This window comes from Taeniopygia guttata, chromosome 15 (genome assembly GCF_048771995.1).
Source record: "Taeniopygia guttata chromosome 15, bTaeGut7.mat, whole genome shotgun sequence".
Lineage (NCBI taxonomy): Eukaryota > Metazoa > Chordata > Aves > Passeriformes > Estrildidae > Taeniopygia > Taeniopygia guttata.
In genome coordinates, this window is record NC_133040.1 from 3927661 (window position 1) to 3951407 (window position 23747).

The following is a 23747-nucleotide window of genomic DNA, read 5'->3' on the forward strand; positions in this document are numbered from 1 at the left end:
TTCTAATCCAGTCTGACTACAGTGGCAGAGTAGATCTGAAGTAGTTCAGAATAAAAGATAAAATTCAAAAATTCTGCACCACCAGCTTCATTATGCCTGCTAAATCATCTCAGATACTTGACTGTCAATGTTGTTATTCTCTTGTTAGAATTACTGCAGTATGATGTCATATTTCCCCATTTTGCCCATGCATGAGTGCAAATAAGAATTTTAGTTCCTCAGATATGATGTTACTTACACTTTGTAACTTTTTATTACAGCTTTTTGAAAATAAGCCAAATTTAGAAGAAATGCATTTTTGGTTCAGGTTATCAAATGAGCTTAATTACTAAAACCAACATTAGCCAGTGTACAGTCTAACAGCCTAATGTAATATTTGCTGAAAGAGACAGAAAGCTCTCTGCCATTGAAACTTAAACATGTATCCAAGTTTGATGACATATATGTAAAACTGAACTTTTCTTCTTGCTTCATTTGTTCTGTTCCAGTTCTATGACCACCTCACTTCACAGCTTCTATTTATCTTTCATTCCACTCCTCCTTTTACCAGCTCTCACAAACCAAACTGCTGCAGACCACCAGTTCTCTCACCTAAAGACACAACCATTTCTTTTATTGCACAGCCCCATTTTCCACATCTGCTTGGTCACCAGTTCCTCACACACCCTCACACCTCATGCAGTCAGGTTTACTAACATTCAATAACAGCACATAAAAGCAGAAATACAACAGCACTTCATGGTTACATTGCAAATGTCTGTGGGTCAATGCCTTCTTGGATGGGGGAGAAGGAAGTCATGTAGGAGAGGGAACTCAGGCATTAGATTGTTTATTAAAACAAAACAAAACCTTCCTAGTTCATCTTCTGCAACAAGAAATGCATCTTTTGCTATTTTAAAAAAGGAAAAGTAGTGCAGTGTTACCCTTGCTAGTACAGTTAAAGGCAACAGGAGACAGTTAAAAATAACACTTTAGCAACTCATTCTGTTTGCTGGAAACCACATTCCCCATCAAACTTGTACAGCCAGGGTTGCACTGGCTTGCTGAGAGCTGGAAGTGCACATCAGTTCTCACTGGGAGAAGTGGAGCAGAGACATCACCTCAAATGGAGATGGGGCGTGAATCCTGTCCTGCCTGCAGTCACCAGCTGCCACACAAGTCATGGATGGAGCTTGTAGGAAAAGCCATTGGTGCAGCACCCACAGCTCATTCTGCCCCCAAACACTGAGCAGAACAGCTGCTTCCCTCTCTCTTCACTCCAGAAAGGAAAAAAACCAAACAGCTCACGACTTGTTAATAACAAAAGGAAAAAAAAAAAACCACACCCAAAGAAACAAACCCCAAACAATAAGAAAAACCACACCATCCTTTGCCCCCTCTTAAAACAAACCCAAACAAAACAGAAAAGGAAACTAGAGAAGGTTAGGCAAAGAAAAACTATCTGCAAAATCCACCTATGGTAATGAGGGACAAGAAATCTCCATGGAAACCTAAGTCAGGCATACCTGTGTCCCCTCTGTGCAGCAGAGCTTTCAGAGGGAGGCATCACACACCGTGACAAAGTCTTTCTGACATTCCAGGCCCCTCAGAGGCACCAACACATGCACCCTTTCAGTGCTGTACAAGCAGTGAGAGTCTTTCCTTCACTGTGACACCACCAGTTCTGAATTTGTAACCACACACGGTGCCAGTGTGCTCACAGCTGCCTTTTTTTCTTTTTTTTTTTACATACTCCAAACTCACCATCACTGACAGGTTTAGGCAACAGCAAGGTGAGAAACTGCAGACAATTGACAAAGGGCAGTTTTCCAAATACTGACTTTTCTTGCACTCAGGAAATGGATTTTGTTCGTGCTCTGCAAGATTGTGCAAGCCATGACACAATCATGGGCTAAAAACAAACCTGTTCTGCAGATGCTTTTATTTTTCACACTGCTCCATGTGGAGGGCACGTGCAGCAGCCAAAGCTTCAAAGAAAATAATAAACAACTCACACAATTATGCCCAAGTTCTCTTTCTTCACTCCCAATTCTTCATCAGAAATGCACAAGGACAAACAAGATAAACATGGATAGCTGGGGAAGGTGAAAGCATGACTCTCACTGCTATAATCTCTTCTGTACACTCCCTGTTTTGTCTTGTTCCCATCATTGTGTCCAAAAGACCAGCCCATACTAATTCTTGAGCTGACAGGTTGTCACACGAGGAGCCTGGCAAAATAGTACAGCAGGAAAAAACAAACCCAAACCAAGCAGCCTTCAATCAAATATAAATTAACCCCTGCAAACAAAGCACATCTCAAAATTGTCGCTTCCATGTTGTCAATATGCTTTTTTTTAATTGTTGAAAAGATACTCAAGTTATCAATGAAGACTTTGAGGCTGCCTCTAGCAAGCAGTGGAAAGATGTGGAAGGGCCCAGTTTCACCTGTCAGAAAGCTACCAAAATACCCCAAAGAAGTACTTGAATCTGAACATCTCACCACATTTGTATCTACCTCATATAGCTAACACAGGAAAATACTCTAGAAAGTATTTTGTGCCTTTTCACTTCCAAGGATAGTTGAGCAGTTTATGGAAAGAAATACTAGGTTATCCTTTCTCAGAGGCATTTTGTTGAAATTTCATGTACTTTAAATAGGAAGTTTCAGGGTATGTCTGAAGCTGGAGTGTTTTTTTTTGTTTTTTTTTTTTTTTTTTTTTTTTAATTAGGCACATACCAGATAAAGGGAGAACACCTGTGCTGATCAGTGACCACATTCTCAATTCAGAAGGGATTAGGAATGTCACCACACCAGTGTAGTCTGGCCAGACCAGTTTCTCCATTTTGGAGAACATAGGAAGACCATCCACCAGCAATGTTTTCCTGCTGTTCCCAGAGCAATAAGAAATTATGACTAACCTTCACATAAGAGAGATGGCAGGGAAAAAAAAAAAAAAAGGTCTTTGCATTAAAAGTTCTGCCTTGAAATACATGTTTTTAGTCTTCTAGAAAGCAAGGTTTTAAATTGGAAACACTGACAGACCTCTAACTGCAGCAATAACAAACATCAGTGTAATTTCTCTTGAAAGAAATTGCTCTGCTTTCTCATCCAGTTTCCAGCTTAAAACCTTTCATTGCTGATGCTATTGTCAATCTTATCTAGTGACCCATTTACCCAAAGCACAGAATTACAGAACACAATATTATGACAAGTACAGAGCTGGCTTTGACATTAATAACACTCAAGATTTTGCGGACTCGGATTGTTTTTAGTGCTTGGTCAGAAAGGCCACCTTCCTTCCAATGCAAGAAGTCAACAATCCACCTCAGAGGTTTTGCAAATGAATTTGTCATGGCAATTAAGGGGAAGAATCTATCTAGCCATGATAAAAGGTGACTGACAACACCACGCACTGCTACATTACAGAATAAGAGAGAGACCTTTAACACATTGTTCTGAACACTTAGGAAATCAAAAATACAGTCTGGAGAGCTACATTCTGTGACTTTCAATGAATCAGTGGTGTCTGCAATGCACACCCGACCTCTGAGGCAGAGGGGAGCAAACCTCAGACTGAGCCAAGTGACTTCCAGTGATCTGTACCAGGGGTTGAAAGGCTCTGTCTCACCTGGACCGACATCAGCTGGTGTGAACCCTACACAGAATCAGGCAGCCCTGCAGGGAGATCTCCCCAACAAGAGTTGGAGAATACAAGAACCCAAAATCCTCTTGGGAGATGCCTGGGGTATTCTGGTTAAAAACCACGGTCTGTCCAAGTCCACAGGAATCTCCTGGAGAATAGAGTGCAGGGAGCAGATGGAGAAGAGCCACCACATGGGCAATGTAAAGCCATGAGGGTCACAAATCCACATCACTGTGAAAAATATCCACTCCATTCTGCCTGGATACTGCTGCACAGCGTGGCTAAAAGACATCTCCTTGTTATGGGGTTGGAGGATTTTAAATTTTTGGTGGGTTTTGGGGAAGGTTTTGTTGTTTGGTTGGTTTTACAAACACAACTGCTACACACCCTGAGCTTCCCCTCTCCTTCACTGGTACTGCCAGTGGGTTGGACAGGGTTTATTTTGTTCCAGTGTGTTGCAGTGGAATGCAATTCTTCCACTGTGCTGGCCCAGCTTATTGTTTTCCCTGTAAAAGCCACCACATTCCCAAGAGACTACAAAACAACAGCTTCCAGTGACAATATTCAAATATCAGCTCTATGTTTCCTGACACTACATTTACTTAACAAATGTACAAAAAGCATCCATGAACATACAGTTTGTCTGAACATATTTGTTGCCATCAAGTATATTAAAAAGTGTCTTAAACACGCAATTATTCCATATAATGCCCTATGGCCATATTATTTTGTGAAACCATCCACGCTCCCTCAAGTGGTTTTAGCTCTTAACATCTATTTTAATACCATTTTAGAAAGCAGCATTTACCAGCAGATATTAACATACTCAAGCCCTGTTGAAATCACATTTTATCATCATCTTGTTGTTTACAAATTTTCCTGTCATTCACCATTGCAAATCATCAGCTGCACTTGTGGCTGAAGAAAACACTAACTCAGAAGGCAGAGATGAGTGCAAATGCATTAATCAGAGATCATGATTTTTCTACCAGGAATGTTATGCTCTCAGACACCTATAATTAGACATATCCAGTATCTATAATCTTCTCAGATATTCAAAACATAATGGGGACTGCTCAGTGTGGGTAGGAATGGAGTGAATTAACAACATAAAGGAAAAAATATAGGTAAAGCAAAGAATTTTTAGACTTGGGCTATAAAACCACATTTCTGTTCTAGAATTTCTAAAAAACAAACAAAAAAAAGTCCTACAAACAAATGTTTCTGCAGAGGGCACTGACAGCCTAAATAGCGAGACCTGATGTGTGAACAGCATGAAATCCCCAGGCCTTCCCCAGACTGGGGGGATGAAAGGAAGCAGAGGACAGGTCAGATTCCTTTTTTCCCTCCTTTTCTTCTTTTTTTTTTTTTTTCTCCCAACTCAGTAACCTTTTACTAAAAGGGAAAGTAATAATCAGTCTGAGATTTCCAACACTCTGTAGTGCTTTCAGCCATGCTCTGCACAAAAAGGAACAGCAGGCAAGACCATTCATCTCTGATTGCTTCATGAAGCTCAAGCATAAGCCACAACTATACATTTAGTAATCTACATCGTTTATTTTATATTTTAATTGTGTACTTTTAATTTGGTCAAGTTAAACAGCCAAGTTCCGACTGAGTTCCAGAGCACCCTTAAAGATCAAACCCTGAAACCATTTTTCAGTACCAAAAAACAATCATTACCTTGAATTAACCAGTATTTTCAGGATTCTCAGAATTTTAAAGGGCATATTTGCTGTTAAAAAATCTTAAAAACAACTTCTAGTATTCAGCAGAAAAGCCTCAGCTCTCCCTACATGAGCCAACAGCACTGAGAAAAGAGAACAAGCAGCAGAACACTGCAAGGCAGTGACACAGCTCTTGTCCCTGTGGTTTGTGAGTCAAGCTTGGAAGTGACTTGAGACAGTACAAGACTCAAAAAGTCAGTGACTATTGCAGGAGTGAGGAGACCAGGAGACAATCAGTTTGTTCTTTGTGTGGGTTTTATCAGAGAGAGTCCTGGCTCACCTGAAAGCCAAACACAGAGGTGAAGTGAAATGTAAAACAGTCAAAGCACCATCTCTGAAGTTATCCCTACTCATCTAAGCTGTATTGCAAAAACTCCATTTTTTATACCATTCTTCTGCCCATCTTTTGAGCTGTTTACCCATCCCTCACCTGCCAGCATTTATCATTCCTGCTTCTCAATCCATTCTTTACCCTCAAACCCTCACTACGATTCTTTTCCTTCCATTTTCAAGACTTGCTACCTTTTCCTGAATATTTTCCCTTAAGTGCATCCTCATCTCACATTTTCCTTTTCACTCAGCCTGCTACTGTCCCTGCTCCATTTTAAGTACTCTAATTAAGAAATTCAAATGTCTGTTTCAAATAGCCACAACGTACCCATCAAAACAGTCTTGCTTTTCCTACAAACACTCTGTACCACCATCAACTATTGTGGCCTGTGGTACATTCCATGTGATTATCCACAGGAAGGCATTGAAGAATGTTCCAAGCATTTATTAAAACAGAAATAATGATATCTTTCCCCTGGAAACAAGAGCTTACTTCAAAGAAAAGTCTCACCTGCTTTAAAAGGGAACTAGGAAAACTTGGATATTTGTGGAGAATCTCTCCAACCTCCTGGTAAGGCTTCTCAAGTGGCTGAAGCACCTCTGAAGGAATTATTTTTCCCCTCCTAATGATCCTTTTCCCAGAACTTGCTCCCTTGGAAGTTTGCTGCTCTAGGCAAGACCTTTCCTTCCTCCTGAACAGAGAGCCAAGCAAACTCTAAGTGGGCACAAAATCCCAAGGATTCAGCACTTTAGTGGCTGCTGGCACCGTTATTCTGCTGTTCCCAGGTGGCTCTGGGACCACAGGTGCTTCGAGTTTGCTGTTCCCACCTGCATTTGCTCTCACAGGTCCCTTGAGTCTACAATTTTTAAATACATCTGGTACTGGCATTGTTCCAGAACAGGAGCCTTGGTGTTTTTAATTCCCTGAGTTATTAAAGCCAGTTGTTCCCCAGTTATGAAAACACACACAGCTGCCCAAACTCTCAAGTAAGAGTCTTTAGTTTTCTAAAGGGTAGCCCAGCAGAAGGGTCTGCAGCTAATTAACACCACACGAGGTCTCATTCCCTTCAGCAGCCCCTCGAAAATAGGAACAAATCCTGAGGGGCCAGGACACCTTACACCTAACCATCCTCCTGGGGACCACCCAGAACACCTCCTTTGTATTTATATGTCAAATAAAACATATTTATATCAATTTCTAGCTCCATCACCACCTCCCCTGCCTACAGTCCTCATGCCAATGGCCTTCCACCACCCAAATTCCAGGGATGGGATGGAGTTTCCTCATCCCCTCCTGGGGCCAAGGGGGCCATGCACAAGCACAGACTTGCCAATGGTCATGGGGCCGTGGCAAAATGTGGAATATGTAAAAATTTTCTTAGGAGAGGATGCTTTTGATGTTTGATAATTATATATTTTCAAGCCTAATCAACAGATCAGAGCTAATAATCAAGCTCATGCATTATTAAAAAAATAACCAAATTACCAGTTGGTGGAATTGCCTTGTTAAGTTTAGGGCTTGACCTGTTTCAGTGATCTCAGGTTTAGGGGGAGGTCAACAAAGCATGCCCACTGATAGTGGACACATGAATGCAGAATTTATGGGCCATCTGGCAAAACTCCCAAGATAAGGAATAAACCAATAAACCCAACTCACAACTGTGCTGGAATCAGCTCTGACATCTCCCTGTGCCCCACAGGGCAGAGCTGTAAGGGGGTTCCTCCTGCAAAACCCCCACAGGGGGACACCAGGAGGCAGCTGCTGGCTTCTCCAAGCATGAAGGTCACCTCTGGAGAAGGATTTTCTCACCTTTCCTTCAGCTGAGGGTCAAGCTGGGGTGTCCCCCTGCCTCCATCTGTGTCCAAGGGACATAGCCATAAATGTGTTCTGCCTTTAGATCAAGAGAACTTCATCACTCCACAACACTGATGGAGAGCCCAGCAGTTAAAGCACTGGGAAGGAGAAGACCTGAATGTCATTATAACAGTAAGGGCAAAATTAATCAGTATTTCAATTAATTAAATATAATCATTGGCTACTCTCCCATGTGGCAGCTTGGGGTACAGGACAGAGCAACCCCAGCCTCCCCAACCCCCTGCTGCTGCTCAGCCCTTGAGAAAATCCATCAAACCTCACTCCTCCCATGACTGTTTTCAGTAAAAGCCTTTTAAATCCCACTCACACCTTTTCAAACAGGCTGTAACTGGTGCAAATGAAAACTCTGGATGAATTTAATACTGTACCTATTCAGCCCTAAAATACAGGACCGATCAGCAGCAATAGCACATTATTTGAGGTATATGATTTCCAGCAGATTGGGTTTTTAGCCTGTCAAGATGACTCCAACCATCTGAATCCTGTGAGTTTTCTAAAGGGACAAGGTATCTGAAAACATCTCCTCCCTCCTGGCTTGCCTCTCAGCTCTGAAAAAACACCCTTGCTATCATTTCCCTGCATTTTAATCTATCCAACTCTTCTTTGCTATTACAACTTTTGATTTAGAGGGATGTGACCAAACAGGGGAAGCAGGGAGCTACAGTGGGGCTGTGGGGCTCCAGAGGCTGCAGGAGATAGCAGGGGGCAATTGCAGCTGGGCAGGTTCCCCTCACCTCATTTTCTTCCCTGGCTTTATATTTTCTTCAGGCTAATTTTTACCCTCAAACCTCATGCATTGCTCTGCTTTTCTTTTCAGGAAAAGCTTCTCAGGCACGTGGTGGTCAAGGCCAGAGGTGCTCACCCACTGACCTGCTAAACTGAGGAGCTGGAAATGCAATTTCTGCTACTTTTCTGATTGGAAGCAGTTTAATAATAGATGTTTCCAGCTGAAAGGGCATATTCTGACACCCAGTGTTTGAGACAGCCACGAGAAATATCACAACTTGGTAACAATGGGCCTCTGAGCACCTGCTGGTGTTGGACATGGGTATACAGGAATGATTTCTACTGAAATATTGGAGAAAGAACCAATTTCAATGAATTCCCTGATACAAATGATGACATCTCATCTGGAACTGGGATTTCAGCTCGGGCAACCTTTGTCTGCAGCAGGGTGGAACCTGCTGGAGCTCTGGCTCCTGGAGAGGGGGAAGCCAGCTGGGACACATCACCCCTGCACCCTCTGGAGCTGCGAGTCCATGCAGGAGCTGCAGAGGAGCAGTGGGCACACAGGAGCCATCCCACAGCTCCGCCCTGCAGCCATCAACGCTGTCACCCTCCAGAACTGTGCCCAAGACTCACTCTGCCCCCTGGCAGGTCTGTTTTCAATGCTTTGAAACAACCAAAGTGCCATTTGGCTTAAGGTGTTCAGGAGCCTGGAAGGGCCCAGAGGGGATGGAGGGGATGTGTCCTCCTGAGGCTGGACCCTCCCTGTCCCTCCTGCTCTCCCTTCCTGCAGTTTGTCCCCCATCCCAGTGGCACCTGCACCCCAAGGGCAGCCTGCAAGCTTTGGGGCAAGAATCTTGCACAGATCTCTATGGCTGTCTCCAGGCTCTTTGCAATTCGTTTCTCCCAAAATTTTTCCATGGGGAGCCCACCCTGCAAACTCCTGCCTGGTGAGGAGTTCCCTCTGGAGCTCAGAGAGGAGCACATGCCTGTGCCTGGCTCCATAGTGCCACATCCACAGAAATGAGCTCCCTCCGAGACACAGGGGTATATATTATTCAGAAACAAACAAAAACTATCCCCAAAGATGGATTGATAGGTTTATGGTTTTGGAGACACTTCCCCTATTTTCCTCTCGCAGCCCTTCCTCAGCTCCATTTCTCCTCCACCCTGTTCATCTCTAGTCCCATTTTCAAGCAGTACTCCAATAACAACAGGTCTGCATTTGTTTCTTTTTTCTTTCTGTGTCATTTCTCCATCCAGCTTACAATTTTGGCGGCAATTTAACAGTCTTTACAAATTACATTCCTATCTTTTTCACTGTTATTGTTACAGCAGAAAGTCCCATTTTTCACTGTGATCTTTCAGGTTTCTGCTGTTGCTGTATGTAAGACTTTTTTTTTTTTTTTTTTTTTTTTTTTTTTTTTTTTTTGTCCTTAGCTTTTATTTTCTTATCCCTGAAGGGCAGCCTTGGAAATTCAAAGCTGTTCCCTGCCTATCAGCAGATCTGGTATTCTCTTTTGGCAGTTCCACAGCGACTGTCTCTCTTCCTTCCAACCTTCCACCTAAATGACACCTTTTCTCAATAAATTACCCTTTGTCTCTCGGAGCGATGGTTCCATTTGTGACAGTTTGGATGTGTAATAGTTGCATCCCAGCGGATACCTCCAGGACTGTCAACTAACAGGCCAATACAAACCCACTGGTGCAGAAAATAAAGAGATTTATGTATTTTGGGCTTTATTTCCTCCCTGGTAGTCGAGCTGTACTCTGCATTTTCAAAGTTTCAGTTTAAAGGTGTGGCTGCTCCTTGCCAAAAAAAAACCCTCTCCTGCATTGGAGGGGCGGCTGAATTCATGACAGAATTCCCTTTTTTGCAACGTGACATCCCTTGGGATCCCTGGAAAATGCCTTGGAGCAGCCAAACCCACCCAAGCCATGCCCCCCCACACTTGTGCAGGGCTTCACGGATTGTTTATGCTACAGAGGAAACATTGATTTTTGCAAACATTTCCTCACAAAAACAACAGGGATCGATTTGTGATGCTGTTGCTCATGGTTTTGCTAATGGAGGATAAATGTGTGGAGCAGCAGCTTTGAGGTGTCCCTGGGCTCCTTGTGGGAAAGGAGGATTCCTGGGGGGAGACACTCAGACCCAGCAGTGCTGGAGGAGGAATGCAGCAGATAAATCTTGAGAAATTCGGATGCTCACACCCTGCTGCCATCAGATAACAATGGAGATATCCAAGCCCACGGCTGGCAGCAACACCATCCTCCCTGGCTCCTGCAAGCTGCCCAAAAGCAACAGACTGAATATTTTTATACAAGCTGTCAAATCCAGCCCTTGGCTTTAGCAGCCTGGGACTTTCTTCTTGCAGCCCTGCACCTTCTGTCTCCTTTCCAAACACCAGACAAGCCAAACATTATTTTCCAATCCCAGCATCTGGCACAGAGCTCTGGGCAAAGCTCTCAGCCTGTCGCTGGTGAGATAAATGAGCCTGTTTCAGTGGCCGACTTCATAAAAGTATATGAAAAGTAGTTAACAAAAGGGTACTTCACAAAGAGGGGAATGCAAATGCAACCTCCTAGATAACTAATTAACTGAAGGAGGCAGACAAAGGGGAAGCAGCTTCCCATCTGTGGAAAGAGATGTCATTTTGTGGAGGCTCTAATGAGTTCTGCCCCGTCCCGCAGCCATTCAGTTGTGGCACTCACAGGCTGCTCCTGCTCCACAGCTCCTGGGGCTCTCCAGGTACTCAGGGGGAGAAGAAACCTGGGGAGAAAGCTGCTTCCCCTTGCTGAAGTCCCCATGAGGGTCGTGTTTTCAGCAGGGACCCAAGTAGCAAACAAAGCTGGGGCTGTTTTTTGGAGGTGGCCTGTGCAGCCCTCTGGAGCCATCAGAGCCACCCAGTGCTGGCCACAAGGAGATCACAGAACAACTCAGGCTGGAAAAGACCTTGAAGATCATCGAGTCCAACAATTAATCCAGCAGTGCCAGTTCCACCACTAAACCCAGCTCTTGCACAGAGAGGGATTTCCTTTGGGGGCTGCAGATGCCCTATCCCTGGAAGTGTCCCAAGGCTGGTTTGGATGGAGCTTGAAGGAACCTGGTCTAGTCCTGTCCAAGGTGTCCTTGCCCATGGCAGGGGGGGTTAAGCTCAATAATCTTTATATTCCCTTCCAACCCAAACCACTGTCTGATTTCCCCATCTCCTTTCCAGCCAGTTGTGGGCACAAGCATTCAGTTTTGCTACCCCCCGAGCTTTGGGCTGTACCCTGCTTTGCACTAAGGCACAGCTCACACAGATGAACTCTCCAGGGAATGTGGCACCTGGAGGGAGCACTCTGGGGTCCATCCCCACTGTGCCACCACCCCCATCTGCCCCTTTCAAGCTGTTCTCTTGCAACATCCAGCTTTTCTTTTGCCCCTCTGCCTGCGGGGTCCCTTTGCAGCCCCCAGGCTGCAGGAGCTCAGCAGGGTTAACGCTGAGCGGGGCGTACCACGGGAATTAGTCACCACTGGGACCTCAGTCAAGTGTTTCATTTAATGCCCTTTTCCAAAGACATTTGTACTTGAAAAAACCTGAAGAATTATGAGCTCCCTGCTAACAGACGTGACTCAGAGGAGTTGTGGGCACACGCCACTTAAGTGAGAAGTGTCTTCTGCAGTGTGGGTGAGGAGGAGAGAGGGGCTGCTGACAAAGTGGGTTTTGCAGGGAAGAACACCCAAATGGCTTCAGTTTGGGCTGCCAACAGCTTTGCTACAGCAGCAGTGGCTCAGATTACTGATGGGGAGAGCCCACCAGTGAAACTGCTCCCAGGGGCCTGGCCAAGGTCTGATGTGCCCTGGTCCCAACTACCAGTGCAGGTCTGGCATTCAGTGCATGGAGCAAATCTGTGCCCAAAACACAGAGCAGGACAATGCTCGGCCACCAAAGGCCACCCTGTCCCTCGCAGTGCTGTCCTGCCCCTGTGAGTGCCAGGAACTCACCCCTGTGAATGCTCAGCAAGAAGTTCATGGGACACTGCCAATCCCCTGGAGCTGGCTTTGGACACCACGTGCCTTTGCCAGGCATTACCTGTGACCTGCCTGGTGCACAGGCTTGTGCAAGGAGCACCAGGAGCACAGATATGTGGGGAATGCCCAAGTCCCCGTGCCAACCATAGCAGGTCACTGTGGGGACATTGTGGGAACTGGGAAATTTACAGAGAAAAAAGGATATTTGAGTTATCCCTTCTCAACAAAACATTTCCCACCCGCATCCAGCACTGGCATCACTGGAAATTACCAGACTGGGCATTGTCAGCAGCCAGGAGATGCTGTGCAGAGGGAGGGGGACCAGAGATGAAGTTTATAGGGATACAGCCTTGAACTTTCTCCGGACTGACTTCTAGTGCATTACTGGAATGGTGGGGATTGGCTGCCAAGCAGAGGCATTTGGAAATCCTCCCAACTCTTTCCCAAAGTGGACGAGGAGGAGGAGTTGCCTGAGCTGAGCTGGGTTCCTCCAACCCCTGTGAGGCCCCCAGGGACTGGCTGGGAGAGGGGAGCTGTGGGACCCGGATGGTTGGGACAGGAACAGTGACTTTGCACAATGCTGTGCCTCGGTGACTCGTGACACTGCAGCAGCTGGCAGAGGCTCCCTGGAGCTGGCTGCACCCGGGTATTATTAGGCCTGATGGTTTTATTTCTGCTCCAGCCAAAGTTCAGCTGGTGCACTTTGAGCCCTGATGCTGTGATGGGTGCTGGATGCATCCTGTCCCTCCAGAAACACTTGGTGCTGACAGTCACCACATCCCCCATGTGCCACGAGCCAGCCATGCAGCTTCCTACAGTGGGGTATTTCCTAATCCTCCTTTTGTTATCACTAAAAAATAAGGAAAGCAATGACTATAAATGATACTTAGCCAGGTCATGCAGGGCACCAGCTCTGCCAGATGATATAACCCTCCTTACTTACATTCCCTAGGGAAATTTCCTCCCCACTTTGCAGAGCTCGAGCTCTCAGAAATCCCTTTGCTACTCTCATACCAGGGAGGTTGAGAGGAATGAAATAAGAGCCTACAGATCATCTGTACAAGCTGCAGCACATCCCTGTGCTCCTCTGGGGTCAAGCACACCTCCCCCTGAGAATGGCCCAGCCTGGGCTTGCAGAGAAGCAGGGAAGCAGCAGGGCCAGGAATTGGCAAGGGAAAGCAGCTGGGCAAAGCAGGCACTGCCAGGAGTGCAGAGAGACAGGGATGGCATCTGCTGGGATGGGGGGCATCTATCTGAGCAGCAGTTCCTGGCAGGCACAGAGCTGCTCCTTGGGCTGCCCAAAACTTCCCCCAGAGCAGCGCTGAGCCTGTGCCCACCCGGGGCTGGGCTTGGGAGGAGACCTGGAAACACAGAGGGAAAGTCATTCGGAGCTCTTCCATTAACACCATTCCTGCCAGGCCCAGGGAGGCTGGGCTTTTGTCACATCGTGTTGTCACCATGACTTTGCTGTTTCCGAGCCTTGAAGAGATTCTTCCCAAAAGCACAACCGCCCCCTCACCCGCTTCCCTTTCCATCCCCGGCTATTTTTATTTCGCTCCTTGAGATAAAGCTACATGTGTGGGGGAGGTATTTACACACACATGAGAAAGTATTGATGCACATAAAAATAACCTGATGATTTGAGGAAGACATTTCACTTCCACAGAGCTCTCTGTTCCCTGTTCCATTATAAACATAAAATGCTGGAGTTATTGAGGCTTGTGGGAGGTTCAGCATTGCTCTCAGCGTGGATGCAGAGAACGTTCTCTCTGCTCATGCACAGGGTCTGCAGCTGGGGGAAATAGGCACTGGTTAAGTGCTCAAGGGGAAAAAAAAGGTGAGATTTTTATGTTCTTAAGAAGTTTATGGCTTGCTATGAAACAGATACAGCAGAGATGAATTCCTACAGAACCCTCCCATATCCTTATTTCATTCATGACACATTTCCAGATGTGTAAGTGCCTGTCTTCACATTGCTTCCATGTTTGAAATACCTTTTTTAAGGGAACAAGGGAGGAGAAAGGTAAGCACCCAGTGCCTCCAGCTACAAGCTGATGCTGCCTGCTCTGGGAGCTCAGCTGTGCCCAGGTGTGGGGCGATGCAGCACCTGCCCATCCCATGGGGTGTGCAGGTGTGTGAGCCCCTGGGCTGCTCGCCCCATGGGATGCATTTAGCCTCCACTGATCCCAGATTTGGGATCCACTGGGCAAGGCCACCCTCTGAGCAGCACATGGATTGAGGAAGGAGTGAGCTCACACAGCAAGGCAGGCAGGCCCAGCCTGGCTCAGGGAAGCATCTCTGCCAAAACAAGATGCTCCTGAGCCCTGGGGCCATGCTCTTGGTGTCCCTACAAGCCGCAGCATGCCAGGACATCGGGGCTGCAGCAGCCAGGGAGCAGAGCTGAGCAGTACAGAACATCCCTGCTCATACAGAACATCCCTGTGCTGGGGCTGGCTGCTGCCAGCCTTGTTGTGGCTCTCTTTTGAACAGGCTGCCACATGCAGCATTCTTGGAGACAAGAGACAGCCTCGTTGCATTAACAGCGCTCCACCACATGGTATTACTGTTATTATCTGGGTTTGTGGGTATAATAGATAACACACCAACCCCCCTCTCCAAAATAACCTTGCACTGGGAGCAATTTGGAGCGAAGATTGGGATGTTTGCTGAGCACCCACGCTGTGATAAAGAGGCAGTGCTGTGTCCTGCTGGCGGTGTGGCTGTTGCTGCACACCCTCAGCTGCGGGAGCTGAGCTGCAGGACAGCTCTCTCCAAATCACTCTGGAACTGCAGGAAGGGGTAACAGCAAAAGGCAGCGCTCCACAGAGCCTGCCCGGCCAAGGTTGTTTAAAAATACCCAGTCCCAGCCCCCATGGTTCTGCAGCTCTGCTGGGAGTCGGGAAGCCCACGCTGGTGAGGAGCAGGTGCTCCTTGCAGGCTCAGCCCTTTAAAAAAGCTGCTGGGTTCTTGCTCAGGGTCTCTTCTCCTAAAATCTAAGCCAGATCCCAGCTGGGAAGCGCTCTAAAAAAACACAACCACATGCCCTGGCAGTGACCTCCATTTGGTGTTAAGCACAAAGCCACCTCACCACCCATGGGGAGCACCACCCTGCCTGCTGATGGACCCATCTGCTGGGATGAATCCGACAACGCTGGAAAGAATTTTAAAAGGAGTATGTAAAAATAGCGTGCCTGGAGATGGGCTAGAGGCAAAACTGCCTCAGGGGGACCAGCCTGGATGTGGCTGGAAGCTGACCCAGGTCCTGACCCAGCTGGGAGTGCAGGTGCTGCCCATACCGAGGCTCCCCAGGCCGCTGGTGCCCTCCAGCACAAGCAGGGATGGACAGGGAGAAGGTTTCCCAGGAATGCCAGCACTGCTCCCCTGTCATCCCCATCACCCTCCCCCCCCAGGAGCACAGCCAAGGCTGGAATATTTGCTGCTATTGCTCACGGTGTTCCCCGAGCCCATCCCGGGGAAGTGGGACCCGTCCGAGGGGACAAACCAGCCCGCACACGTTTCCTGGGCCCTGACTCACCCAGCTTAAGTAAACAGCCAGGTAAACAGGCTCCATTTACTTTCAAAACAAAAACAAGGAGCCACAAAGTTCCTCCATCAGTTCCTCCTCCTTGAGTAAGGACGGTGTGCAATCCTTGGCATGTGTCCTCCAGGCTTTAAAGCCTGGCAGCCGCTAGAGACAAAGTGACATATTTAGCTCAGGAGCGAAAATGCTGCTGGCCTGTGAATGCCAAGGAGCAGGAAAACAAAAAGCACCTGTGAGGGAAATGCCTGCTGCTGGGGAGGCTCCCAAACCTCACCTCAAAGAGGCACAGGGAGCCTGTCCCTAAGGCAGAGCAGCTCTGGGCATGGCTGGAATTAGGGGGATTTACAGCCAAATGCCCCATTCGTGCATTTGAGGGTCTCTGCATCCTGCAGGATGTGGCTTTCCAAGGAGAAATACAGCTCCAGACACGGCATTGCACTCCCACCACAACCCCCGAGGCTGAGCCCTGACAGCCAAGGTTTGCTTATGGCTCCTTTGTTAGAAATGGGTTTGGGCAGCCCCTCCAGAAATTCCTGTCCTTAAAGGCACCTTCCCAGGGAGCTGTGGAGGAGCCCTGACCTGACCTGCTGGGTTTGGGATCTCTGGGTGTTAAAAGCCCTCAGATGAAGCCATTTCCCAAGCCATGTGCTGTAAGGATCTCACTGTTAGATGGCTCCTCTTATGTCATTTCAGTAGCAGGTGGTGGAAGTGGGGGGAGGAAAAAACCTATAAAATGTTTAACATCCCTTTAGCTTCGATTTATCTGAAGAGAATTCAAACAGCACAATTTCCTCCTGCCATCTGGGTTCCACTTTAAAAGATGTTTTCTCATATCATTGCAATTTCAGAAAATCTTGTTGTACATCTATGGAAATGCAAGATGCTTCCCCTAAATTGTGCATCAGCGTGAAGCTTTTTAAACCTCAACAGCAGCTATGATATATTTTGACAGCTCCCAGACGGCTCCTGAGAGAATTTCCCTGTTCCAACACTCCCCATGCAGAAGGGCTCAGCTTTGGGAGCTGCAGTCCTACAAGGCAAAGCTCTCTGCTTGGTTTTGTACCAGTTTCTGGTTGGTTTTGTCTTGTTTTGCTTCAGCACTGGGAAGAAGTTTCCCTTGCAGATCTCGCCTGAACACTTGGAGCTGCAGGCTCACATGTGTTCATCATGAGTATTTCCCACCCATGCACCCCAAAATAGCTTAGAAACACATTGAACTGCTCCAAAACCTTAGAGACATCTCAAAGGTCCTGATAAACATCCTGCAAGTGGGGAGTCTGGAAGAGGAGAAAGGCTTCAGTGATGTCCCTGCTCCTCTCAGCCTTTCCTAGACACCCCAAACAACTGCAGGGAGAGCTGCCCTGAGCAGACAGCCCCAAAAATCCAGCTCCACAGGAGAGGGCAGGCATTTTCTTCAGCACCCCACTGCCAGGGGAGACTCCCAGCCCTCAGCCAGGCGAGAAAGACACCCCAGGACTCAGATCTCAGCCTTGGCTTTGCTGAGCTCCCTGAGCCTCAGCCCTACCAGCCAGCTGTGAGAGCATCCAACCTCAAACACGGATTCACAGCCAGAGGAAGTATTGGTGCTGGGATGCCTGATGTGGGGAGAATGAGCTCTGACTCCAATGATTTCAGAAGGCTAATTAATTACCTTATTATACTACATTATATTATAACTATATTACACTAACTAGAACTATCACAAACTAGAAAAACTCGTGACTCTCTCCTGAGAATCCTGACACACACGTGGATCCAATTGGTCAAAGAATCCAAACAACCAACACCAGAATCCAATCAAGCAATCACCTTGGGAGATCTTTTACCCACATTCCACATGGGCACAAACAGCAGTGAGATAAGAATTGTTTTGATTCTCTTGTCTCTGCTCCTCTCACAGCATCTCTCAGGAGAAATCCTGAGAAAGCCAAGTCTCTCTCTGTTCAGAGGGTATGTGAATACCACAAGGAAGTGCCCCAAGAATGGGTTAGCACAGGTTAACACAGGTCAGGGGTGGTTGGTGTCAGTCACTTTAGAGCTTAATAATCCCATATACACAGCAGAGTACCCCTGGAGCAGCCAGTCCATCCAGGGGACGAGCTGTGCCTGGCAGAGGTAGGACAGGGGGTGACTTCCCACTCCTCCTGGACAGGGAGAGCCACAGGGCTCAAATCTGGGGTGAAACCAGGACAGGGGGGTCCAAGGAGCCCCCACCATGGAACTACCACAGCACTGCTCACCCCAACACACCCCCTCTGCTGCCTGTGTCCCACAGCCCCAGGATGGAGGAGTCACTCCCCCACTCTGGGACACACAGGGAAGGAACAGACAGGCATTTGAGAACAGTGGAGATTTTGGTCTAAAGCCAGAGGGTTTGCTTATTTTTGAAGATATTTTTTGATTTATCCCACATGGCTCCTGCATGGCAAAGAAGGGTCCCATAAGAAAAGCTGGAGCTGATACCGAGCCAAACCCCTGCCACTGACAAGCAGATTTTTTGTCATCAAAAACCCCCAGATTTTGGAGGGGTCTGGTAGTTCACCTAGAGCATGGACTAAACATGGGTTTGGTAAACGCAGGACCATTTCTAAACCTGGCAAATCAAACTTGGATGGATCTAAACCATGATCCTGTCTCAGAGCAAGAAGTCCTGTCTTGAGCAATTTCTGCCATGCACAGTTCAGGGAAATCAGGGACATTTCCAGTGGAGAAATGGGTTGTCCCTGTGGGACCAAAAAAGCCCACATCACATCACAAGAGCCTCAGTTTCCCCAACAACACCTTGAAACCAGGATGCATCTTTCAGGTTTGCCCCAATGCCCCAGTGGCATCAGAAAGCAGCTCTGGGGACTCAGGTAGATGCTGGTTCTGTGGTGTTCTTCCCAAATCTGCCTCCAGCAGGATGGAGCCCCGTGCAGCTTGCTGGGAGGAGTTGGAATGCTGAGCACGCCTTCCCGACGTTCACCCTGATTTTCAGAAATTACATTAAATCAGTATTGCTGCAAATTGCCCTCTTTTTTTGGCTCTAGCTTGATGTAAAAAGGAAAACAAATGGAGTTTTAAAATGCAGCTAATCAAGGAGTTAAAGAGAGGTTAATCCTAATGGATTAATCAACTCGCAGGAGGATGGGGAGGATGCTCGGGTGAGAAGGAGCAGAGAAGCAGCCAAGCCTGGTTCCTCCTCCCAGGGGTGATGGAAAGGTTCAGGGGGAGTGTGGAGACAGTGGTGATATTGCTTCTTCCACCTGGCTGGATCAAGCAGAGGAATAATGTGTCCTGGACTTAGGGATATCTTCCCTGAGAAAACAGAGCCCTTGATGCATCTGTCATCATCCCCTGAGGAAAAGGATGAGGAGTGTTTGACATCACACCCTCACCTACAGAACCAAGAGGTGACAAAAAGGGGTTTTGAACAGAGCAAAGCTGTCCCAAGGCTTTCAAGCACTGCCTGCACCCACCAGGACTGCCCTGACCCTCCTGCAGGGTCCAGCCTGTGGCTCCTGCCACCAAATCCAAACATCCTCCTGCCCAAAGCATCAGCATCTGCCTCCAGCACAGCCAGGCATCCTCCATGGGACAAAGCCTCTTTCTTGGCAGCTAATTTGGCTTAGGTATAAGAAGGGCTTGAACATCATTAGTGGCAGTGACAGCAAGGAGGTTTAAAGAAAGTTATTAATGATACACACGCTGTATACAGCAGCGTAATCGCCCCCAAAAATATTAGATCCATTAAGTATCATTATCAAGGCCTGGAGCTAATCATTTAAGCTTAATGAAACCAATATATTTCTCCAGCACTGGCAGCAGTGCTCATCCCTGGGAGGGAGGTGGCAGCCAGGGAAGGCTCGAGCAGTGCTGTGCCTGCAGCCTCACTGCTGCACCAGTGCCTCGCTGGCTCTGGGCTCTCTGCTCCCCAGAGCTGAGCTCTCACACTGCTCTTTTGAAAATTTTAAAGTTCTTTTAAAAGTTTTCTATACTTTCTGATTTTAGAGTTCTCACACACTATTCATGTAAATAATGATTGTTTTGCATTCTTCTTTGTAGGAAGAGAAAATTGATAGACTGTTAGTTTAACCAGTGTGGTTGGAGAGGTGACAATTCCACCCTCCAATCCACTGTCACTTTTAGAATTCTAAATATTACAAAGTCAAAAATAAAACTTGCTCTTTTCCTTCTTTTACATCTTAAGTGAATGCCTGAGTTATTTTTTGTCATAGTACAATGCTGAGCCCCCTTCCAGGTGCTTCCAGCAGTGATTGACTCTCTTCAGCACTGGCCTTTTGCTTTGGCAGCTCCAAGACCTTCTGCTCACTGGTTTGGGAGGGAAAGGACCCTGAAGACTTTCTGATTCCATGGGCAGGAACAATTTGCACTGCCCAGGCTGCTCAGAGCCCCATCCAGCCCGACCCTGGCAGGGAGCTCATCCCACACCTCCCTCCTCTCCTTGTTTTGAGCAGCTCTGGAGACCAGAGGAGAAATGATTTGGAGCCAAGGAGGCTGCGATGATCTCACTGCTAATTATGCAGAGAAGTCATTTTGCTGTGGCTGTGGTGATGAAGTGATATGAGAGGAGCAAAACCCCACAGCCACTTTGTGCATTGCAAATTAAACAGAAATAAAACCCAAAGTGAGCAAACCCAACACCTCGACCTCTGTGAGCCTCTGTGGGTGCTGTGCTACCCCAAACCCACTGCAATTAGGGACAGGCAGCTCAGGCTGGGACACAATTCAAAGTGCCATCAGCTCCACTTCCCTCTTTGTCCATGTGTGTTTTCCACCCTGGTCCCTGCAGCAGGATCACTGCTGCAGCAGCACTCACCATCATTTTAAAGGGGAGCTGGGGAGCACCATCCTTATTAAAACCACTCACTCACACCTCATTTTACCTTCCCACTGGAGATGATTTAGCTTGATTTATTCTAATTAGTTGTAATTTATTGTTTTAATGAGCTCTTCTGCAGGCTTTTTGTGCTTCATAACCACCCTCCTTGGCTGCTACAATGCATTTCAAGGAGGTCTTTTAATAAGGAAATGTTTCCAAGGCTGCCTCGGATAGGGAGGTTTTTGTTGGAGTATGAAAGAATCAAAATGAAGCTGAAATTTTCCTCTCCTCCAGGATGGGTTTGCTGGGGAGCATCTGGCTGGGAGCAGGAAGCTGCACTTCAGCACTTCACCCAAATGGCAAGAGTCTCCTTAATTATCAGCAGAATTTGCAACTGGGTTCAAAGACTGACAAAAGAAAAACAAATAGGAGAAAACTCTCCTTCATCCTGCTGCAGCTCTGGAGCAGAGAATTCGGGCCTGGAACGTGCTGCTGCCCAGAGGGAGCTGCAATTCCTTGGATAGGTCAGGGATGCTCAACACGAGGGTCACCCACACTGCCCAGCCAGGAGGGTCTGTGCTGCTGGGGGGGTCCCTCAGAGCCCAGCCAGTCCCCTCCTGGGGTGGACACAGGCAGAAGCATCCAGGACACGATGCCATGATCAGCATTGCTTTACCCACAGAGATCTCTCCTCTCTTTCCCTCTGCTGGGATGGGTGAAGCTGCAGGAATGTCTTGATCTGCTCCCAGGTCATTTCGTGGCTTTCCAGCCTTTAATTTGGAAGGGAGAGAAAGGCCATCTGGTCAGGTGGGTTATTTCTGTGACACTGGGTTCTTCCATTAGAAAAAAAATTAATTTTTTGCTTCTCTGTCCCCCACGGACATCACATGGCCAAGTGTTCCCTTTAGAGCATCCAAAATAAAGCAGATGAGATTTCAATTTGCAAGTAGAGACAAAAACTTCATGAAAGCAAAACCTCCAAAGGAGGAGAAACTCCCAAAGAGAAACATGAAAAACCCCAAATGGCTTCAGCTACAGCAGAAAAACACCTGGGTGATTACAGGACATTTTCTCAGGGAAAAGGGACTGGCTTGAACTGAAGCAGCTGAGATTTGTGTGAGAAATAGTGAGAAACCCTTGGGGAGCCAGGGATGCTCCAGAGGGCTCTGGGAAGGAAAAACTCCTGGAAATGTTACAGCAAATCCCCTGTGCAAAGCCAGATGGAGTCACTGCAGCAACGGGAACAGCTGCCAAGAGAGCTGCATGTGTCCTGGGGACCAGGGGAGCTCTGCAGCCCCAGGGACTGAGGAGGAGCATGCTGGAGGAAGTCAGGCTGAGCTCCTGCATGTGCAGAGGCTCCCAGAGGGGCTGGAAAGCACAAACAACCCCATGAAACAACAAAGGGCTCTCTGTGGGCACCCCAGGACACCACAGCATGATCCAACAGGGAGCAATGAGAGACATCAAGGGCATCCCTGCAGGGTGAGCCAGCAAGGGCGTCCCAGGCCATGGGCACAGGAGTTGGTGAGGGTGATGCTCCCCAGAGCAGGGATGGCCACAGCTCTGCCCAGCCACCACCTGCTCCTGCCACAGGGGCTGGGCAGTTGGAAAATTAGATTAATCCCGTTCTTCTAGGAGAAGAGACCAGGTCTCTGGATGTGCCTGGTGGGTCTGGACAGCTCTGGAGCTTCTTGTGGATTATTTACCCAGCTCCACATGCTGCCAACCAAAATAAATCAATTCAGCTTTTGCTTCCATTTTAGGAAAATAAATCCTCTGGGATAGGCTGGGAGCTGGTGCCCTGCTGGGAGCCACACGCTCCCCATCCCAGCCCTGGTGGGGTGCAAGCAGGACTCGGAACCCCTTGGGCCCACTGCCCCATGTCCCTGCCTCACAGGGGCAGGTGCTGCTCCACAGCTTCCTTGGCAGCTTGGGACAGACAGCAGGACACAGGCAGGAGGTTCACTGAGCCTCCTGCCACCGAGCTGCCTGGAGAGCTCTCCCACGCCTTGGGTGACCTTATCCTTATCTCCTCACGTCCTTCAGCCCCTCACAGCAGCCAGCTGGAGCAGCAGGTCCTCCAAGGCCAGTTTCCCATGATGTAGCTCCTTATCTCATGGTGCTGAGCCCTCCCCACCAGCCCATTCCAGCTCTGTGTTGGCAGCACTGGGAATCACCCGCTTGTGCTGTGGGAGGGATCACCAAAAATTTTTCCCTAAACAAAAAAACTGTATGGACCATCCACATTTCCCTCCAGCTGCTCAGGAGAGCTTTGCTGGGACTCCTCAGAGGGAACCTTGCAAGCTCGTGGTCCTGGGATGCATCAGGAACTGCTGGATTTCCACCTCAGCCCCAACCCCAGAATTCCTCTCCTGGAACAAGCACTGTCCTTTCTCCTGCCCCATCAGTGCCAGTTACAAATTGCCCAGCATTCAACTACTTGATCCCACCAGCTCTTCAGATGTGGTTGTGTATTTGATCAGAACTGGCTTCTCAGAAAGAATAAAAATAAAATCTTCCAAGCACCTGCTCCTGTCTCCTCTCCATGCTGTGTTGGCAGCATCAGTGCTGCTTCAAGAGCAGCATGTGAAAGGCCAGATTAGGATGGCTCCTCTGTCTCCTTCAGCAGTGAAAATCATTTGGTCTGGGATGATGTGGATATTGGTGGGTCTAATGCTGCTCCAGGAGAATAAAAGGAGCACTGTCCTCCTGGAATGCCTGGGACAGGGATGGCAGAGAGGGCTGCCTGGGCTGCCCTGTGCAGTGTGAATTGCTGATAATCACAATCCTGCCCTTTCTCCCTTGTGTGAGAGAGGTCCCAAAATGCACAGCCAGGATCTCAGCCCCTCCTGGGCTCCCTCAGGGTCAGACCCACAGGATGCTCACTCCTGGAGAACGCTGCCCTCAGTCAGAGCCTGTGCCAGGCCTGTCCCTCAGAGCTGGTACTGAGCCCTGAGCCATGATGTGTTCTGGCACACCTGGCAGGCTCTAACTGCTCCAAACCCACAGATGGGATGTCACTGCAGAGTGGCCTCCACTGCTCTGTGCTACGGAGGCTCCAAACCAACATCTCACACACGA